Below are 7500 nucleotides of genomic sequence, written 5' to 3' on the forward strand. Positions count from 1 at the left end.
TGTCATGACATAGTTTCAATGTTCAGGAAACACATAAACAAATAAAATATAGCCCTTGAATGCACTTTAATAGATGACATAAAATGTAAATATAAGCAATGTCCTCCTGAAAGAAACAGAGATCTTCAAAAACATTGCCCCTGAAGGACGATTATTAAAGGTATGTATATGTACAAGTCTACTACCATTCTCTGCTTCCCTCTAGTGCCAAATAAGTGTCAGGACTCCTGAAAATAGTGAAACCTATTATAAAGATATTAAGTGTTTGCAAATTTAGTTAACCTGTTTTCATGAATCCCTCCAAAAAGGACTCAATTGGCCACAAGGCACAAAAAATGTCACTTAAATAAGTAAAAAAAAGTATTTTAGCATGCTGTCCTGTAAAGCCAAAACACAGTTATGCTCAGATTCAGAGACAACTTTGAAATCATTATTCTCAGTTTCAGTTTTGGTACATTTACCATGTTTTGGCTTTGAAGGGCAATGCCATTCTGAGATTTGTGTACAGATCTATCTATGAATTATGAATTAATTCATATGCAATAAAATGTAAGGAAAACAACGCAGAAGGTCACATCAGAGGAAAATGTATGCGTCTTGACATTTAACATTTTACGGGGGCAACCTCATCTCCATACCGTCTTGAGTTGTGAGCGTGTGTGTTTGCTCTCAGTCTGTTCGGTGTAATGGGTACTTGCGGTTCTGTGCCTCTAATTGCCTCCTGTAGGATTACAGGCATAATTGATGCAGCTGCAGATAGTGACTGGAGACAAGGCACTATCCCAGCAGACAATGCATCTGAGCAGTCATACTGATCTCAGATCAGCTCTAACAATAGCCCAGCCCCATACTCCCTTCATTCATGCACAGTAACTACCAGTCTGAGAGCTCTACTGGGCTTTTCAGCCTCAGCAGACCATTTCAAGTCTATAATCTAAGAAGGTATCAAGAGCAGATTGTTGTTCAAACTGACCCTGAGCCAAATTAGTTTATAGATAAAGGACAACAGTCTTTCAGAGCGAGTTAATGTCACTGCTGTCAGCGATACACAGCACCCCTTTAGAGGAGACTTGTCTTCAATATTAGATCGTTATGGAGGGAGATAATTAAATCACAACACTGGGGACGTGATCGTTTGTGACAGCTCAAACAGCTCTTCATGCATTGTCTTATTTAGGTTTCAGATGTTTTACCTGTGGTTCTGTATCAAGACAGCAAACTACTGCTACTTAATGTCCCGTTAAACGGGCCAATTATGGTTTAAACACTTGTTTTAAAATCACAGAAAATGGAAATGTGCCATCCCATAGGAAACAAATGAGACTTCCTTAGTATCGCAACTGTTTCTCCTACAAAACAAGGAGATTAAATTGACATGTGCTTACATCTGCTTCTCTGGCCTTTCTGCTGAGAAAATGGACCCAGAAATCATACATGTGCCTCCTCATGATACACACTGTGTTTAGATTTGCTTCGATCCCATATTCAGCAATCAAATAATCTGAGCTATGCCATTCACATTCATTTTATGGCTCTGCACTCTTACTGAATGTCCATAACTTGTACACTGCAGCTTTGTTTTATTTTTTTATGAGAATTTTTAAAAATTACTTAAGCAGATTGGCAAAGATAAATCTAACAAAATTGAGTGAGGTTTATGCTAAAAACAAGAGAAACCTATTTGTCAATTAGAAACATAATCTTGTTTACCCCACTGATAAATATTTTTTTCTTATAAGTATAAATGTTACGAAATTGTGACATATTTCTCTATAATAACATTCTTTTTAAAATGGCAGTACTCTGTGCAAAATACTGCACATAATCACCCTTATACCAGCTGCAGTGTTGCCAACTTGCCAGATGTCATAAGAGAATCAAGCGACCTGGTCTGAAAAAACAAGCTCAAAATAAGCAATTTGCCTCACCTAAAATTAGCAAAACTAAGTGATTACATTTTTTCCTTTTCAATAAATCTATTCTTAATATTTAATATATCTCCAAAACTATTTCAAATATTTCTGGCCATTTTAAATAAATTAATAGCCATAATCTCTCTCCTGCATGCATACACTGAGAGGGGGCGTTTGGACTAAATGTCACCTTATCCAGGCCGAATAATTTAAATTTTTTAAACCTTGTTGTACCCACAAAGAGCGCATGCAGAGATTATGTTCTTCTGGTTACATATAGTGGTTAAAAAGGTCTTCAGCATGTCATGGAAGGCCACATCCATAATGTGCAGTCTGGCAAAGAAATGTGTGAGGCAGCAGTTTCCTTCAGGATGAAACGTTTTCACTCTAGAATGATTGAAAGGGATTTTGTTCCCCTTTTCGCTTACGTTCTGCAAACAAATTAGTTTGTTTTCGGGTTTCATTTTTAAGTCCCTGTTTAAGGTTGTGTTCGTTTGCATGATTTAAAAAGGAATATTCCAGGTGCAAAACAACTTAAGCTCAATCGACAGAATTTGTTGCATAATGTTGATAAACACCAAAAATTATTTAGATGCATCCCTCATTTTCTTTAATAAAATAAAACAAAAATCGAGGTTACAATGAGCCACTTACAATGGAAGTCAATGGGGCCAATTTCTTGCGGATTTAAAGGCAGAAATGTGAAGCTTTTTATTTTATTAAAGCACTTACATTAATTCTTCTGTTAAAAACTCATGTATTATTTGAGCTGTAAAGTTGTTTAAATCATAATTTTTACACTCGTTTTAGGGTTTGCTGACTACATTGTCAAGGCAACGGAATTATAAAATTGGCTAGTTTTATACAGAAAAGGGTCATGAGTGATTTTGTCTCACTAAAATCGTGTTAACATGCATATGAGTATTTTAACATTTACAGATTGACCCCATTCACTTCTATTGTAAGTGCCTCACTGTAACCCAGATTTTAGCTTTTTGTTTTTTAAGAAAAGGGGGTGCAAGTCAAAATGTATTTTTGTGGTAATCAATATTTTGCCACAAATGCTGTCCATTGAGCTTAATTTTTATTGAACCAGGAATATTCCTTTAACTTCATTTATTTTTTAAGTTGCATATGTTAACATTATGTCTTGTATATTTTAATGGTTTATGAATGAACGATTAATAATTACATTTTTATAAATGAACATTAACCGAGATTAATAAATGCTGTAAATATACAGTATATTGTGATATCTAATGCCTATGTATGGTAAAGAATAGAACTTTATTGTAAAGTGTTACCCAATAACTCATATATAAGTCTAATAATAAGTCTTATTTAGTCTATATTTATTTTTTCTCTGTTAGGAATTTTAGGAGAAACATCTGAAACACAGTTGATACATCGATGAACTTCAATGAAGTCTCCCAAACTTTGAAAGAGTTTGAATTACAATCTGAGCAATGCAATTTTCCTCTAGTATCTGGCTGAAATCAGTGTTTAAAATTCATTTTTAACATTTCCCAAGAAAATGCCACGATTGATCCGGCAAATTTCTTCTCTGTAATATTGCAAAATAGAATGTAATTACTCAGAATAGCACAAACACCTAAGGACTAACATAAAAAAAGCAAATAAAGCATACAAATTCAAAACAAAGAAGAAACTTTAAGGAAACTAGCACAAAAAAACAAGAAAAAACTCACCAGATTTTGCGAGGCATCTTAAGCACTGTGAATTTCACCCAAAATACACTGCTCTCTCCTCTCAGTCTCTTTATCTCTGTTTAAATTTAGCTTTCTCTTGGTCCTTCTATTTCTAAAACATATTCACACAACACTGAGCTTTATTACACAAACAAAAGCACCCAGATAAACAGGCGCACGCAGGCCTGATTATGCTGTTTCTAACGCAGCCCTTTCCTTCAGGTGCAGAGCACTCACTTTGTAGTTGCAGATGTGAAAGTGGGGTGGAAGAGGGAGGGGGAAATCTTGTAGGCTAGAATCTGCCCCCCAAAGCACAGCAATCATAGACCAACCAGCAATCCATTGACCAGCTCTAATCCACACGCACACTCAATTTTGATGGTCCTGTCTTTGTAAACTGATTTCCATGGAGACCAATTTAAATAGTAAGCATCAGTATTGGGGACTGTTATTCAAAACAGAAAAACACAAACATATAGAGACACTGGAAGAAATGTGACAAAATCTGGCATGACAAAATCTGAATGTATCTTTGCATTTTTGAGTATGCAAAAAAAATTACAACATACCACTGTTGCATGCGCACACACGCATTTAGTTAATTATAATTAATATAGACTGACCCTAACCCTTTTTATATTAATTATTTATTTTCTTTTTTTTTTTTAAATAAGGACATTGCCGAATGTCCCCAATGAAGGTTTTATCAGATTTAGCTTATTTTTTGTGCACACACAAACTGTACGTAGGTACACACACATACTATAAGTTTCAGGAGATGAAATGTCCTCCTCTTCAACAATAAATTGTGGTGTTCTGCAAGGATCCCTGTAAGGGCAAATTTTGTTTCTCTATATATGCTACCTCTTGGTTCTGTGATACGAAAATACAACATACATTTTCATTGCTATGCAGATGACCTACAGTTATATTTGTCATTGAATCCCAATGATCTGTCTATTATAACTGTTTTTCAAGAGTGTTTAACATATATAAAAACTGGATGGATGTAATTTTCTGCAGTTAAATTCGGATAAAACAGAGGTTGTCATAATCGGTCATGGTTTAAAAAAAAAAGATAATCAGATTGAGTCAGCACTAAATCAAGTGGTCCTGAATATTCAGCAGGTGGTGAGAAATTTGGCCATCTAATTTGACACAAATTAAAATGTTGAATATCATGTCAGGAAGTTAGGTCAGTCTTTCAGTTAAGGAACCTTTCTAAGGTGAGACAGGTTTTGAGTTTTAGGGATACAGACAAGCTTATTCATGATTTTATTTTGTCTCACCTAGATTATTGTTTTCAACTTTAAATCAATGCAATCAGTGCAAAATGTTGCAGCTAGACTTTTGACATGAACTAGGTCTTTTAATCATATTACACCAGATTTCGCTTCTTTGCATCGGTTACCAATTCATTTTAGGGTGTATTTTAAGATTTTATTATTTACATATAATAATAATAAACTTTATTTGATAGAGTGCCTTTAAAAGCAGCTTCTCAATGTGCTGTACACAATATAAACAGTACATAGCACAGTAAAACTAAAAGTAAACATCAGCAACAAATGCTAGTTTAAAAAAGTATGTCATAAGTTGAGCTTTAAAAATGTCATAAGTCTGAGCTTCCCTAATCACCCATAGATTTTAAGCAAGTTTATGGAACAATCAACAAATTAGACTGTGACCTCCTCGGAGCGCAGTCTGCAATTTGGGGTGTAATGGATTTACAATGTAGATAAATAATGAGGAGTCAAGACGTGCAATGCTTTGTATGTCAGTGTCATAAATTTTAAATTGACACGGAAACTGACCGGTAGCCAGTGCAAGGACTCCAATACAGGAGTAATATGATTGCATGTCCTGGTCCCAGTCAGGATCCTGGCAGCAGAGTTTTGAACATATTGGAGCTTAATGAGTGTGGATCTAGAAATTCCGGCTAAAAAGGCGTTACAGTAATCTATCCAAGAGACAACGAATGAGTTCATCAGCTTTTCAGCTACAGAGAAATTTAGCACTGGGTGCAATCTTGCTATATTTCTGAGGTGAAAAAAGGATGCTTTAACAGTACTCTGTACAAAAGAATCAAATGTAAGACTGGTATCAAAAATGACTCCAAGGTTTCTCATTTTACTTTGAGTCTCCAAAACAGAGCCATCAACAAACAGAGACAATGAACCAGCTTTGAGAATTTGATGACAGGGACCTTAAAGCATAACTTCGGTTTTTCCGCTATTCAGGCAATGAAAACTATTATTCACGCATTTTTTTTATCTCAGAAATAGTCAGAAAGAAAACAAACATCAAGGTTTTCACCAGACTTTGAGTGTATATAGATTAGGGTAGCGTTGGCATAAAAATGATAATGGAGGCCGAGCGATCGCAGCAGATGCCCAAGTGGAAATAAATAAATGTTGAAAAGAAAAAGCCCTAACACTGAGCCCTGAGGAACACCAGTGAGTACAGAACACAATTGAGAGGCAACAACATGCTCAAGTATTTATACCAAAAACTGAACATTTGAGATGGGACGAAACATTTTTAAATCATCCAGGGCATAATTTTTCTTTTTTTGGTCAATCTTTAATGCTGCTGGAACAACCCCAGTCTCCAACTAATCACTTATAATACTAAGGATAGCAGGACACCAAACACCAAAGCAAGATTTAAATACATTTGTGGGAATACGATCAAGCAAGCAAGTGGTAGATTTCATGCTAGATACCACCCATGTGAGAAGGTTGTCCCCCCCTAAAATATCATTAAAATATGTGTATTGTAAATAATATAATGATATATTCTTAAAATAATTGTTTAAGAAATAAAATTATACAAATGCAAACGGGGCAACAACAAAAAAAACCTTGGTGTCCCCTTTAAAAATTGCTCTTGAGAATTGTTATGTTTATTGTCCCCCCCAACATTTTGATGAAATTTTCTCCCCTGGAATCAAGCTGAGAGAAATGAGTGAAAGAAACCCCAGCAAACCCAGATGGACAAAAGAGTGAAGCGGTGGAATCAGATGTGACAGAAATTTGTTTGTGAACATTTTAGAATTAAAATCTGATGAAAAGAGTTACATAGCTATTGAGAAACAGGCAACGTGGTAACAGCATTGACTTGAAGCAGTCTATTAATAGTTTTGAACAAATTTCTGCGATTTCCTTGATTGTTTACAATAGTCTGAGAGAAATAAGATGATCTTTAGGTCTCAATTAATGCTCTGTAATCACCCAGAAGATCCTTCCAAGCTTGATAATAAACAATCAAGCCAATAAGGTGCCATTTACGATCCATTTCCTGACAAACAACCTTTCTAGTATACAGATTTTCATTATACCAAGGAGCTGAGCGGGCGAAAGTAACCTAACATAACAAGGCACTACATGGGTTGGCGCCAGATTATGTAGCTGAACTTTTAAGACCTTATGAAACCATTAGACCTCTTAGATATTCTTGTTGTGAACTATTGGCTTTTCCAAGATCCAGATACAAAACAAAAGGTGATAGAGTGTTTGATGTGAAGGCCCCACAATATGGAACATCCTGCCCTTTGGAACAAGTTGTTCCAAACCAGCATGACTGTTTCTCTTTCGTTGAACACAAAATTAGTTGTTAGGAAGAATGTAAGTGACTGAGAGCCTCAACATTCAGATTAATTGTATTTTCACCGAGACTAACAAACTGCCCAACATCTTTGAATGCAGGTTTGGAATCACAGTAAATGAACAAACCTTTAATATTAGTAGATTTATGAGCCTTTTTAAGTAGTAAAGACCTCTTCAAATGTCTTTACTAATCAATATTCAAATGTAAAACATTTGGCGCTCACTCAAGTATAGCCAAACCTGCATATACACAAAGACACACACCTCTAT

The 7500-nt window shown here is 35.3% G+C and overlaps 1 protein-coding gene across 1 annotated transcript in view; it reads right to left on the minus strand.

Moving 5' to 3' along the window:
* Window positions 1–7500, minus strand: part of rap1gap2a (RAP1 GTPase activating protein 2a) — a 94952-nt gene that overhangs the window by 82551 nt on the left and 4901 nt on the right. The gene's annotated exons all lie outside the window — the stretch shown is intronic.

The sequence above is a fragment of the Xyrauchen texanus genome, chromosome 36, assembly GCF_025860055.1.
Source record: "Xyrauchen texanus isolate HMW12.3.18 chromosome 36, RBS_HiC_50CHRs, whole genome shotgun sequence".
Lineage (NCBI taxonomy): Eukaryota > Metazoa > Chordata > Actinopteri > Cypriniformes > Catostomidae > Xyrauchen > Xyrauchen texanus.